Source organism: Notolepis coatsorum (genome assembly GCF_963971535.1).
Source record: "Notolepis coatsorum genome assembly, chromosome: 14".
NCBI classification, from domain to species: Eukaryota; Metazoa; Chordata; class Actinopteri; order Aulopiformes; family Paralepididae; genus Notolepis; species Notolepis coatsorum.
The window spans coordinates 225,482-240,468 of record NC_140178.1 but is presented as its reverse complement, the minus strand read 5'-3'; the positions used below and the strand labels follow the sequence as shown (position 1 = coordinate 240,468).

General features: G+C 44.6%; 1 long non-coding RNA gene across 1 annotated transcript; it reads left to right on the top strand.

The window, feature by feature from the left end:
* Positions 1-1,218: 1,218 nt before the first annotated feature.
* LOC311240788 lies at positions 1,219-2,240 on the top strand. Its single transcript, XR_014620494.1, has 4 exons — positions 1,219-1,337; positions 1,453-1,571; positions 1,691-1,903; positions 2,009-2,240. It is a non-coding gene; the product is annotated as an uncharacterized lncRNA (long non-coding RNA).
* Positions 2,241-14,987: the final 12,747 nt, after the last annotated feature.

Below are 14,987 nucleotides of genomic sequence, written 5' to 3'. Positions count from 1 at the left end.
ATGATGGTGACAACACTATTGAAGACGAGGCAGAGCCAGAAAATGATGGTGATGGTGGTGATGGTGACAAAACTAACGGATTTGAAGACGAGGCAGAGCCAGAATCTGATGATGGTGACAACACACCTAACGGATTTGGAGACAAGGTAGAACACGTAATGTGCGTTGTGGAAGTTGAATCTGACGAGAACCACGAACGCCAAATGGAAAGACTTTTGCGATTTACTTGTAAATGCGTCCAGGTTGATAAAGAAAATGACATTCTTAATCGGCGGTCATGTATCACAAAATTGGACCGTGATGAAGTTTACACAAGGCGTTTTGAGATAGCGGCTCTCGAAGAGGATCATAAAGACTTGATTATTATGGCGCAGCTCCAGGCTTTTGGTCGAAAGTCAGAATGGACTATCGGAAATAAATCGTTTTCCAAAAAAAGACAACGTGCTTACACAAACTATTTCTTCGGGGCGATACAAATCTGCCGTGAAGCTTTCCTCTTCATCCACGGGTAAGTTATTATTATTGTCTATTTAAAACTAATAGTACATCATGCCTATTTTTTTTTAAATGATAATAAAATCTTGAAACTTGATTAGTCTTGTTTATTATCAGGGTCCCCCATTTTATTAAAACTAATTATAGTACATTATAGTAGAGTATAGTAGCATAGTATAGTATAAAGTACCGGTACTTGACAGGTACCGGTACTTGTGATGATGATGATGATTGATGATGATGATCTAACTATCTCTCTCTGTCTCCACAATCATGTAGACTGGGTGTGGTACAGACAGGTACCGGTACTTGTGATGATGATGATGATTGATGATGATGATCTAACTATCTCTCTCTGTCTCCACAATCATGTAGACTGGGTGTGGTACAGACAGGTACCGGTACTTGTGATGATGATGATTGATGATGATGATGATCTAACTTCTCTGTCTCTGTCTCCACAATCATGTAGACTGGGTGTGGTACAGACAGGTACCGGTACTTGTGATGATGATGATCTAACTATCTCTCTCTCTGTCTCCCCCCCCCCCCCTCTTCTCTCCCAAGAATAGGTAAGGATCGCTTGATTGCAATAAGCAAACACATGTCAGAAAATGGCATGTGTCTTCGCACAAAAAAGCGATCACCACACAACAACAAGCATTGCATAAAATATGAAGATATCGAAAAAGTAGTTCAATTTGTGTTGAATTATGCAGAAGATCATGCTGTTCACCTCCCTGGACGCCAGGCACACCAAAAGAACTTTACCGGTCAGCTGTTACCATCTTGCGTCACGAAGGCATCTGTGTGGCGTTTATATACCAAGGCAATGCCAGTTGGTAGGTGTAAGCAAATCTTTGTCAAAGAAATAGGTCAAATAGGTCTTTGTCAAATAAAAACAAAGCTTGAAAATGAATGACATTGTGCTAACATGTGTTCTTATTAATCTTTCAGACCAGCGAGCAGTGGGCCTGTCCACATTTAAGTCCCTCTGGAGGCAATTACTGAGTCATATCAGAGCAATCAAACCAATGTCTGATCTTTGCTGGGTGTGTCAGAAGAACAATTATCTGGTTAGTGAACATCACAGTGTTATGAACTTTGAACTGCAACTTCTGTATGAAAAGTGTTATACAAATACAGTTTATTATTATTAATATTAATCATCATTTACTTAACTTTTTTTTTTCAGATTTTCAAAAGTGCCAATCTGCCAGAGGCTGAGAAGTCTGCAAAGCTGAAGCAGCAGGAACAACATCTGGCGCATGTAACCTCAGAGCGGGCTGCCTACAAGGGCATGCTTAAAGCCGCCAAGGAGATCGGTGATGGTCTTTCTCTGGGTGGTCATGTGCCACCGGCAAGCAAGCCCTTGACAATGCATTACAGTTTCGACTACGCTCAAAAGGTGACTACATACCAAGCCCTCTTTCACAACATCATGTTATAATTGTTATAACTACTGCATTGCTCCCTTTTTTTTCTTTCTAAAATCCTTATTCATTTATTGCAGGTGCACTACCCATCAGACCCCCTTCAACCAGGGCCCATGTACTTCTTGGCTCCACGCAAGTGCAGCATATTCGGTGTTTGCTGTGAGGCGATTCCACGGCAAGTCAACTATTTGGTGGATGAGGGGATGGAGTCCAGCAAAGGTAGCAACGCCGTCATAAGCTACCTGCACCACTTCTTCAAAGACCATGGTCTTGGGGAGACAGATGTTGACCTTCACTGTGACAACTGCAGTGGCCAAAACAAGAACAAGTACATGTTGTGGTACTTAGCGTGGCGAGCGCTACATGGTCTTCACCATCGTGTCAATCTCCACCTGCTGATTGTAGGCCACACAAAGTTTTCCCCGGACAGTTTCTTTGGGCTTCTCAAGCAGCGTTTCAGAAAGACCAAGGTGAACACTCTTGATGAGATTGCAGCAGTCGTAAGGGACAGCTCAGTGGCTGGAATCAACATACCACAGCTAGTGGGAAAGGAAGATGGCACTGTAATCGTGCAGTCCTACAACTGGCAGGAACATCTGGGGCCTTACTTCAAGCCACTGCCACAGATCAAGCAGTACCAGCACTTTAGGTGGGTGTGGTCACTGTGTGTTGTGTATTTACTGTAATTAATTATTCACACTTTAGTGCAAAGAATGTCATTGGTAAATGATACAAATGCATTGATATTGTTATGTGCCCTGTACTAACGTTTCACTTTATTATTGCAGCTTTGATTCCAAGGAACCTGGTGTGGTTGTGGCAAAGATGTCTATTGATGGCGCTGAAACCAGATTCCAGCTGCTCCGTGACGTCCGTGTCCTGCCGCCTATAGATGGACTTCCTGTGCTGCCACCACCGGGACTGGACTCTGCAAGACAACACTATCTGTTCCACAAGATCAGAGAGTTCTGTGATGAGGAAGCCCAGGACGTAACATGCCCGGCACCACCAGCCAAAATATCCAGCGGCGGTTCAAAAAGACCACGGTGATCATCTGGAGAGGCCATCAGAACATTGAACATTGACTTTAGCATGTCTATTTTTATCTCGTGTTATTTTAAATGCTAATAAAATCTTGAAACTTGATTTTGTCTCTTGTTTATTATCAGGGTCCCTTTCACTACCACACTACAGAAGGTTAACCCTTTCACTACCACACTACAGAAGGTTAACCTTTCACTACCACACTACAGAAGGTTAACCTTTCACTACCACACTACAGAAGGTTAACCCTTTCACTACCACACTACAGAAGGTTAACCTTTCACTACCAGACTACAGAAGGTTAACCTAGTTGTTGTGTCTTTCACTACCACACTACATGTATTTACATCTAAATGCTTCTGGAGAGGCCATCAGAACATTGAACATTGACTTTAGCATGTCTATTTTTATCTCGTGTTATTTTAAATGCTAATAAAATCTTGAAACTTGATTTTGTCTCTTGTTTATTATCAGGGTCCCTTTCACTACCACACTACAGAAGGTTAACCCTTTCACTACCACACTACAGAAGGTTAACCTTTCACTACCAGACTACAGAAGGTTAACCTAGTTGTTGTGTCTTTCACTACCACACTACATGTATTTACATCTAAATGCTTCTGGAGAGGCCATCAGAACATTGAACATTGACTTTAGCATGTCTATTTTTATCTCGTGTTATTTTAAATGCTAATAAAATCTTGAAACTTGATTAAGTTTCTTGTTTATTATCAGGGTCCCTTTCACTACCACTACCAGTCACCAGACTCATTTTAATAACAAAGAGCCTCAGACTGGAAAGCTGCCAGGTGTTAATTGCCCTAGAGAGAGGGGGGCCATGGATTACAATGACTTCTGGGTAGTGTTGTAGTTGTTTCACTATTGTCACTGAATAGCCTGCTCGTCTCTTGAAGGCTATTATCTCTGAATACGTTTTGTGATAATCACCATGAATCATAGGAAGTAGCTTGCAAAGTATCCCACCAAAATGTTCAAGTGATGGCTTATTTTGAAGGTATGAATCTGTACTTTCATAATATGTAAAAAAAAAAAAAATGAAGATTCCTCAACATGACCCTGAAGTCCATACCTGGGCACATATGTGGATGGTGCAGATTGAGTTAAGCATTAAGCCTTAACACTTTGAGTGCCACGGGTCCGGTGCCCCGGAACCCAGTTGCGTGCCAGCCTTAAGGGGGCTGATTTTGCGATATTTCATGATTTTCGTTTGGATCTATTTCTATATTCTATATTTTTTAGCTATGTGGAAATGGTTTGGCTCATTTGACTAACACTAGCTGCTGTACAATATGAAAAAAAACGTTTGTTTCTACATGCCTTTGTTCGTTCACAATTCCACGCTAAAAAAGGTAAACATTGGCCGAAATCGAGGCTGATTTCCTGGAAACGGAGATATGAAGCGTTTTCTGCAGCATGCGCAAATCATGATATTTGCGCGTCTGAGACACATTATTAGGGTAAAACACACCACCTAGTGTTGTTTATCATTCATGAAATGCAGTAAAGCTATTATATAGGGATATTTTTATTGATTACGTTATATGCCTATATATTTTTTTCCCACACTTACTGCATATAGCCTCAACGCCACACACTTACTCAACATAGCGACAATATATAGCTCAATATATATATATATAGGCATATAATGTAATCAATCAAAATATCCCTATATAATAGCTTTACTGCATTTCATAAATCATAAACACTAGGTGGTTTTGTCGTTATTTGCTCATTTCTATATTGTATATATTGCATATATATATATATGCAATATATACAATATAGAAATATATATATATACAATATAGAACTTGACAAAACTCGTTATTTGACAGTATACAATATAGAAACATTCCTGTACTGTTAGCTGTTTGAATACAATTTTTCAAGTTCCTCATGGGCTCAACCCACATACTCAGCTGTGTTTGCGCTGCACATTTACCTGTGTTCCATGGTGTAGAGTTGTCCATACATAACAGGTAGTATGACAAGTATTCTGACATTTTCGCATTGCATTATAATGTATTCTGTATATTCTAATCTAAGACACACAAGTTATAAAAAAGCATTGCATTTATAATGTATTCTGTATATAATAAACACACTTGAAACTTGATTAAGTGGAAAAAATGTATTTACTTCAGATAAAGCACCATTGAGTTTGTGCATCAGAACACATATTTACATGTAAAGTACGTTAGTTTTGACCTGGCAAAATGCCCGACCACCATTGAGTGTGCATTTAGAACATTCACAGTAAATTTATTCATATATTCCAGCCAGGCATCTTAGAGCCCCACGACTGCATTACAACATGTAAAGTGCATTAGTTTTGACCTGGCAAAATGGCCGATCACCATTGAGTTTGTGCATCAGAACACATTTACATGTAAAGTACGTTAGTTTTGACCTGGCAAAATGGTCGATCACCATTGAGTTTGTGCATAAGAACATATATTTACATGTAAAGTGTGTTAGTTAGTAAAGTGAGGCATATGTATTCTGCAAATGATCAGCAGCTTCCACCAGGACAATGATGAACGGTATTGACAAGCGAGACCACCATTGCTACTCTGAAAGTGGACCAAGCATAGTGTTCCAAATATATCCATGTTCCAACACCTTTGTTCTGTACAAACAGTACTACCTAGATTGTGAAATACTTACACTATTTACATATTTACAAAACACTACTATACACTCAGCTATCATAACAACACATAGTACGGGGAAGTACGCATCCATCCACGTATTTCATGGAGAGTGTTTCCACTCTACCACACAAGAGAGATAATACTCAGCTAGCATAATCTCTTTTTGTGTGGTAGAGTGTGAAACACTCGCCATGATGCAGGGGAACTCCACACTTTGTGCAGTATGATCTTGTTTCCCATCTGATGCCTTTCTTCTTACAGACCCGACATATTCTCATGGGATGCGTCTTCTTTGGGGTGGATGCGTACCTCCTCATAGTATGTGTTGCTATGGTGCTCTCCAACCTGCTCTGCGGATCTGTCCTTGGGGCCCTGGGATCACACTGCCTCCCGCCCCCCACCCCCCCACCCGCCACCGCCTCACCACCTGCCACTGCCTCACCTGCCACCTCACCTGCCACCTCACCTGCCACTGCCTCACCTGCCACTGCCACTGCCTCTGCCTCCTTACCCAAGTCCTTTACCACACTGATCTGGAACTGTAGGAGTGTCCTGTACTGTCCTGTTGGGTGTCTGGCTCTGTACAGAACAAAGGCATTGGCCATGGCTATTTGAATCAAATAGACTACAAACTTCTTGGTCCACTTTGCAGTCTTTCGAATACAGGGGTAGTATGCAATATGTTGATCGAGCTTGTCAACACCGTTCATACACAAATTATATGAAACCACACAGGCCGGCTTCATTACGGCCTCCCTCTCGCTCTGACCTTTCCACCAGACGTGTGATTCCACTAAAGTGTCCTGGTGAAAGCTGCTGATCATCTTGACAATCCTCTTGTCTCTCCAGGCCAGAACCATGACCCGGTTGTTGTGCAGGGCCATGGTCTGGCCCATCGCAAGGTCAACATTGGTTATATGCTTTACCTCCGCCGGTTCTCCACGGTTCTTCCTCAAGGTACCACAGACGTGGGTCCTCAACTGTAGGAGCCTGTCAGAGAGGGCCACAGAATTGTACAAATTGTCCATGTACAATTTGTAACCCCCCGCCCGCGAGACGTCCTGGGAGCGCTACGACTGTGTCTTTGAGGTTCACCGGGTCCCCACAATATGGCTGCAGTGCAAATCAGTAACCAGTGCGCGAGTCACATAGCATGTATGACTTGATGCCATATTTGGTGGGCTTCAGGGGGTTGTACCCTTTGAACGCTAAGTGTCCATGCCAGGCCAGCATTCCCTCATCTATGCTAATATTACGGCTAGGTTGAAACAGCTCCTGGAAGCGGGACACGAGGTGGTTTAGGACCGTGCGTACTTCGTACAGTTTATCATCAAGATCTATCGTCTGGTTGTCACTAAAGTGCAAGAACCTCCAAATTACCTGGAACCTATTGCGGGGCATTGTGTCTGAGAAATGGGGGCAAAAGAAAATGGACTCAGTTGACTAGTACATATACATCGCTGGCTTGCGACTGAAGAGTATTCCCAAGAACCTCCATAGCTCAACAGTGACGGGCTTCCATGTATGTAGCGCCTGTTACTCACCCGGTCGGGATCAATGAGGGCCATTGTCTGTTGGGCGTACAAGTTGGTTTGGATAGCAATGTTAGAAAGGAACTCATCTGTGAGGAACAGATGCAAAAAGTCAAGGGGGCGGTCTGATGCGATTGTGGCCGCATCCTGCAGTGGTCCTGGCTCGGCATCAAAATAAATCTCTGTCGGTACAAAATTGCCAGAGACCCAGTCATCCTGGCTCCCACTAGGAGCTGACCTGCTTCTCCGGCCTCTGCCTCTTCCCCGTCCTGTAAATTATGAACATATTACAATAACTAACTAGTCTACCATGTACACCCTATACTGTAGACACACATTCATATAATACATAGTTAGAAACGTGTGTGAGTGAATGAGTCAGTGTGAGAGAGTGAGGCCTAACTTACCCCTCTGCCTAGAAGGCAACATGTCGTCGTCCACCGGCACATCGTCCTCTGAAGCTGGGCCTGACTCTGAAATAACAAAAAGGAACGGTCAGCTTTGTCACCTAATGCATTTACAGTTATATCCTACATACAATGTAGGATGGTTACACACCATATCTACAAACGGTAAACACAATTTGGTTGTGTGCTCAAACTGCTCACCTAAAATTGGCGGCGTGACGCCGTTGCAAGGAACAAAGGAACACATTCGAAAAAATACAGAATATGCATTTACCTGTGCCACGTCGATTACCAGGCCAGACGCCAGCGTGTGCTGAATTACCTAAAATAAATGGAAGCATGACTTCAGTTGGTGAACTAACGTATTTGACAGTATGCAATACTAGAATACTAATATAAAATATAGAAAGTACTATAACGTTCATCATACATCGCTGTACTACGGCGCGTTCACAGGATAGCTTGAACGCACGTACAATCTACAAACATTTCCACCAGACGAGCAAATAACGAGCCAAACCTCATTATTTGACAGTATGCAATATATAATATAGAAAATAGCAAATAACGAGAGACAGTATACAATATACAATCTATAAAGTAGCTTGAAACTCATCATACATCGCTGTAATGCGGAGCGTTCACATACTAGCTTGAACGCACGCACGTACAAACATTTATGATTTATTGAATTTAAATGATATTCATCTTTACCTGTAGTCGGAAGCCACTCATCCTCGGACGGACCGTGGGATTCGTCCGATGAGCTGGGGGCATTAGCTGCCAGAAGTATGTTCTGGAAGTAACCCTTCACAGCGCGCTCCCTCGGGCTTATGCTGCGGCTGGCGCTCGCAGCAGGCGCACTAGGCCCAGCGCTGGGGCCTGCTACAGGTTCAGCAGGTCCCAGTTCTGTGTTTGGAGTCGTGGTAGCGACGAAAGGAAGCCTGGTCTGGCGGTACTTATCGCTCGCTCCAGACTTGGTCTTGCGTCTTCTCTTCATGGTGAAGAGAACCCTACTCTCAACTATGAACGACTATAAAAAACGATGCTACTATTTAACACGACTAAGTACTTTCTAAAAGTACTGTACTCTAAAGTACTGCGACTAATATTACCTATAACTACAAATAAATACAAATATTACAAATAAAAAAATATTACCACTACTACTAATGAAATACTATCTTCTCTCTTACTTATCAATGCTCAACGGTCAAATCAAATAAAATCAAATGGTAATCTCTCTCTATCTCTCAATAACTGAATAACTTGCAAAAACCAACCAACACTCTCAGAGGTCACTGACTGTGACCCATTTAAATACCAGGTGGGCAGGCCTTGACCTTTACTATCGACCAATCCTAGCAGAGATCTATTCATCATGTTCAATACTGCAGGTAAGGCCAGCTGTGTTACACATGTTACAAACATAGGGAGAGACTGCCACCTAGTGGATTCGATCAAAATTGCATCTCTAGGGGTTAAAAAATGTGCCAGTGAGAGGAATTTTCTTATTATTATAATTATTTAATTTGTATTATTATTATTATAATTATTTTCTCTAGTATAGGAATTATTATAATTTTTTTTAATAAAACGAGATCTCTCGTCGTTGGCACTGAGCGGTTGGCATGAACTAACGAGAAATCTCGTCGTTGGCACTCAAAGTGTTAAGACCACCAAAGTGGTTATAAGTGGTCATTAACTCATTCTGCGCCAAACACGAGATTTCTTGCGTTTCAAATCCAATCGGTGAGCACCAAACACGAGATATCTCGTTTTTAGATCCTTTTTTAGATCCTCAATTTTCCCATTCTAAACACTTGCACGAACCTGCCTGTGTCTCCCTGGCACCGCTGCCTAAATTATAATTGCAATGACGATCGAATCCCGACAGGTGGCCGTATCGCCTACCTTTTGAACTGGGTCTCTCAGTTGTCTTTCAGTGCCTCAGTGCCTCGGGCTTGCAGGAATCCCCTCCCCCTCAAAATGAGCAGCACACAGCCATCTGTCGCCGATTTGCTCGCCTGAAACCTATTGTTTTCCATATTCTAGCCATGCCCAATGCACACCAGTAATGGCGATCGCGATGGAACTACTGGGATTATTCATTTTGGAGTACCTTCTGACAAAGGTAAGGTCTATTTCGGGTCTATTTTACCGAACCTAAAACATGCTTTTGTATTGATCAGTCGTATTTTACCGAACCTAAAACATGCTTTTGGTAACGATCGCAGCTTCGTAGACTGACCCCCCCCCCCCTTGTGCATATGCATATAACACGTCATATCTCACAATCTAGAAAACGAGACTGGATTATTTTGAAACGGGGCGATGTTTAAATATAGAATATACGATGGGTCCGCAAACATCGTGAAAATGGTCAATAATGCTTGCGCCAGGGAGTAAAGATGGGAAAACAGCATGGCAGTCAATGAGTTAAGCATTAAGCCCTAAGACCACCAAAGTGGTTATAAGTGGTCATTAAGCCCTAAGGCCACCAAAGTGGTTATAAGTGGTCATTAAGGCCTAGGTTACACTGGGCGTTTTTGTTTTCGTTTTGTTGCTGAATAAATACGTTTGCTGTCCCTGTTACATAGAAATGCCGTTTTGGCAGGAAAACGCGTTGCCCTAGCGGGAACGTTGAAAAGGTGTTTTCGTTTTGGATACTCGCCAAAACTCGCAGAGAACGTGTCGTGTAATCTGCACGGAGCCGTTTTTGCTCAACGCCCATGCGCAGTAGATACCGACATCTGCGTGCCCTCACCAACGTCGGTGACAACAGAGCTGTCCCAAATAGCTGCAGCTACCATGTGTTGTCAAGTTATTGTTATAAGGACCCCAGTCCAAGCTACAACAGTCTGCATTCCCTTAAAGGGGAACTATCTTATAAATGCCCCTTTCAGTGTTTAGCATTGTTTCCTAGCTATGTGGACTTATATTAATATGATCTATGTCTCTAATTCTCATATTGGCGCATTCTTCCAATTCTCCTCTCACAATATTCACCCTCACTGAACTGAGTCATCTGAAAATGTGCTGATCTGTGATGTCAGAGAGACTCAGCTGCATGTTCTGTATCATAGTGGCTCCGCTCGGCGTCACTCATGCACTGTCCCCGCACGCGCACTGAATAAAAGACCACAATGTACCTTTATATCCCAATATTTGTCTGACCACACCCCTATCAGCTTCCCACATAAGCAGGGGTGGGGCCACCCCCTCGCCTCCTTTCTCGCTTTCACCACAAGGAAGTGCCTCGGTAGATCCCCACTTGACGTGATGTGATAGTAGGAGAAGAGTTGGAAAACAAGAGATACGTTGACATCATATCTTTATCTTCTCTCTCACTATATTCGAGAAAATACGGCGATATTGTCTTCGTACTGGAGTGTCTGGAAGATAATGATCATTCTACACCTCCGTCGGGTTTCGTATTGGGAGTTTATGCCGCTACATGCCTCCCAACTGCAGTCTTCCTTGCTGCGGCTGGTGGGGTGAAACCCTCCAGCAACACAGCTGGACTGTAGGACGCGCCGCTGTTGTGAGAAGCGGTGGGTTCCAGGTTGGTGAGTAATGTTTTGCTTGCGAGCTCCACTTGTCTGTTAGTGCTATGGGGGCTAGCTGACAATGTTTACGAAAACCGGCCCCAGATTAGGGTCCTTTGTTTAGCCTCTTAGGCGACGGCGGAGGACCTTGGTCTGAAGCCCATTATAGTCAACTAGTGGGCCACGACCAGTAACACTGGTGCTCCCTGTGTTCTCTGGACGAGTGGATTTTTCTCTGTCACCGTGTAGGCCCTGTCTTTCATATACAAATGAGAGTATACCCTCACGAGGAAATATGGGCATGGCTGTTCATTATCGGAAGATCCGCGTTCAAGTCAGCTACAGCCCAGATGGGACTTGTGCTGGCTCCGTCGGATGTTGGTAAAATCACCGTTGTAAAACTGTGTTAACATCTCGTTTCTCTTCTCTCTTAAAAGGTGAGGAGGGTTTCAGAACGGCGGCCTGTCTGAGTGTGACTTGTTGTATCGTTGTGTACGAGTTCAGGTGGTAGCTGCTTAGCTTGCGTGCTAGTTGTGGCTTACTGTGTTAGCCAGTCAGCTGTTAGCTGCGGCGCTAGCTCGCTGTGTTTACCAAGCCTGTTGTGTCACTAGGCTAGGTAACGTTAGCTTGCTGCTATCGGCCGAGAGCGGCCGTTAGCTTAATGCTACACTGTTGAACGTGCTGTGACTATAACATGTTTTAAACACTCTTGACTACGACGTCATCTTTGACAGAGGATGTTCGTCGAACCTGCCCTGAGCCAGGCCGGCGAGGACTGCGTCAACAAGGAGCACCGTAGCGGCGGGTTGGAGCAGCGAGCTGCCCGTGTCGTCAAACACAGGAGGCTGTGTTTACTTTGGTGCCATGTTAGAGACTGCAATTCGCTTGATCTGCGCTCCCGGTAGGCAAGGTCCTGACCAGACCTTGAACACTTCTTCTTGCTTTCCCTTCTAAATGTTTTGTAAATAACGATGTTTTCCAAAACAAGTGTTGCTGCACTACATTTAGGATACGACGCGAGTTATGTGTGAATTGTCTTGTCACTGGTCTCCATGCAAATCGGGTTATTGTTACAGATGTGAAAATTATCTGGTTTGTTGTGTTGAGACACATTGTGTGTTCATGTACCATGTACTCACAACTAAGGGGGTTAAACTAACCTATAAAGCTATGCTTAGTGACATATGAGTAAAGAATGATTCTTTTCTCAGCCTGTAATGACAATGAACAGTGTGTTCACATATTAACAGGTGTACCTGTTTAACTGGCCGTATTAAGGGTAAAGTAGGAGGGTTGTGTTTCCCCCCGGTTCCCTGGGGACTTCTTCATCCTCCTCTCAGACATGTTGTTACACTATATTGTGTCACTGTGTGGTAGGGATACGATGTAACCCTTAGCTTAGTTGTTGGGGTTGTGCTAACCGCTTGAGAAACTATATTTTCCTAAAGAAAAGATTGTTTGGTCACTTTTCCGTGTGTGCTTAGCAAGGCCTGTGGCCGATACTAATCGAGAATTGTGTATTCTCTCATTATGAAAAACAGCGTTCCTCTGTAGAGTGTTTTTGCCATTTTTTGTAGGTGATAATGGGTTGTGTGTGTCGTGTGACCTACAACTGGGTTGGGCTGGCCACAGAAGCACATGTGTAAGTCTGGTACCGGGGCTCTTGAGAGGGCCCTCTCTATTCTATGTTTTTTCCTTAGTAAAAATCAGATAGCAGGTTAGCACATGCACTGTGTGAAGCTGTTAGACGCTTCATGGAGCTGACTATGACTGCGTCATACTCTTTTTGTCATTACATCGTATCATGGGTGTGGGGTCGTAAAGGGGTGAACTGGTAACCTTTCCTCCCCCTTTTTTCTGTTGGTCAGGGGTAAACCCACCTGTCCTTCAAGGTTCCTGTCACGTTGCTGTTCGGCACGTTACAGGGTGAGGGGGGGAGGGAGTTTCCTGGTCCCACGCCCTGGAATATTGGGCGTGTGCACAGCAGAAATTCCCCCGCCATAGAGTACGTCACTGTGCACGTCTCTGTTGGTAAGGCTTCCGTGTGCTGTTCAGGTCCATATGATGGATCTGTTTCAGGGAGTGGTCAGGGCTCCTCCTCACGAAGCTCCTACTCGGGCCTTCTGTGAGTTAGGACTCTCCTTCCCTGTGAGGGAGCCTCCTCAGAGTTCTGAGCCTCCTCCTGAGATTGTCAAGGTGAGTAGAACTTCAAAAAGGAGTTCTGCTCTATTGTGTGTGTATTCGATTCACTTCGAGTATTGAGTGTGTATTGGTTCAGTGCCTCCTCCTCGGAGAGCCCTAACCCCAATATTACGTAGCTCAATATGGCAATATATTCTTTTCAATCTATACAGCTCGCGTGGGAAGTCTCTCTGGGGATTCCGTCTCCTCCCTATGGGAGGGTGGTGGGATGTAAAAATGTACACAATTTTTAACCTCAGCCTGCGTCGCAAGGGATTCATGTCAGTCTGTGTTCTTTTTTTTTTGAATAAAAAGAGGAAGGTACATGAAGCACGACGGCTCCGTGTCGTTCTCCCAGGCGACTTGGAGGAACAATGTTTGGTGTCTTGATAGACTATCCATTGATGTGTTTGGGTCTCGACGCATACATAGTGCTGGCCTGGTGTGTTTCTGTTACAGGATCACACAGGGGCTACGTGCGCCTTGGTTGCTTGTTGAAACAGCGTTTTTGTAGGGCAACTGGGATGGAGTTTTGTCTCTTCCGAGCGCCAGTTTACTAGGTTGTCTTGATGAATTCTCGTTCATATCTGGGGGATGTTAACGGAATAGATCAGAACATATGTAGAGGGGTCTCACGCCCTTGGGGTGGGCCACTGAGCACGATCTGAATGGGGACCGTCTGGGTGGCGCCCTCTTTTCATGTTTTAGATCGACACGCATGTCTGCCCCCTCTTCTGGAGTGGGCATGTCGACGTGGTTAGGACACGGGACTGGTCTGGTCGCGCTGGTCCAGGTCAGTTAACCCGTTGTCCGCCAGGGATGCAGATCTGCTGTTCTGGTACCCTGAGGGACTTGTGCTTTTTTCGGGGGGAAAAATGCCAGGTCGGTCCGGGTGTCACAGTGTTAGGCGCTATGGAGACCCTTGTTGGGTACATATTGTACTCTGCACTATTGTAATGGCTTACGGCCATGCCAACCTGTACACGCCCGATCTCGTCGGATCTCGGCCGCTACGCAGGTTCGGTCCTGGTTAGTACTTGGTTGGGAGACCGCCTGGGAATACCAAGTGCGGTGTGCTTGGGGCTGGTTCTCCATTCTTTTCGCTCCTCTCTCACGCGTGGCGAAGAGGGGCCTGTTGGGGTGGTCTTGGACCTCCTCTGGTAATCCTGTGTACTTCCCGTGCCGCCAGGCCCGGTCCGAAGTGATGTTCGTCGACCCGTAGGCCTGGAATAACCCTTTTTTGAAAACTGAAACACTTGTACTGCGGTATAGCCGGTGTATACCCGCAGGTGTGTTTTGGTGTCTTTTTCTTGAGGGGTTATAGGAACAACCACCGCATTGGGTAACACCAAGGTGGTTGATTCCCTGGTGTGTTGGAGCAGTGTCAACTCCCGGGTTACCCGGTTGAGGGTGCCCCTGCACGTTCATGACGTCTGCCAATCGTGTCAGCCTTCTCTGCCTCAACCCCTCTGGGTGGTTTTTTTTTAAATGGAGGCTTGGTCATGCAACAACGCCAGCATATACGCCCCTTCCGCCGGGGCGGCTGTTTTCAGCTGACTCCTTTGGCGCCTGTCTCGTCCGCAGTGCTCCAGGCTCAGGTTACAGCCTGTTGCCTGGTTTTCCCCGGTGCGCTGCCTGCTTCCGTTGGTTAACCTTTTTTGTGTGC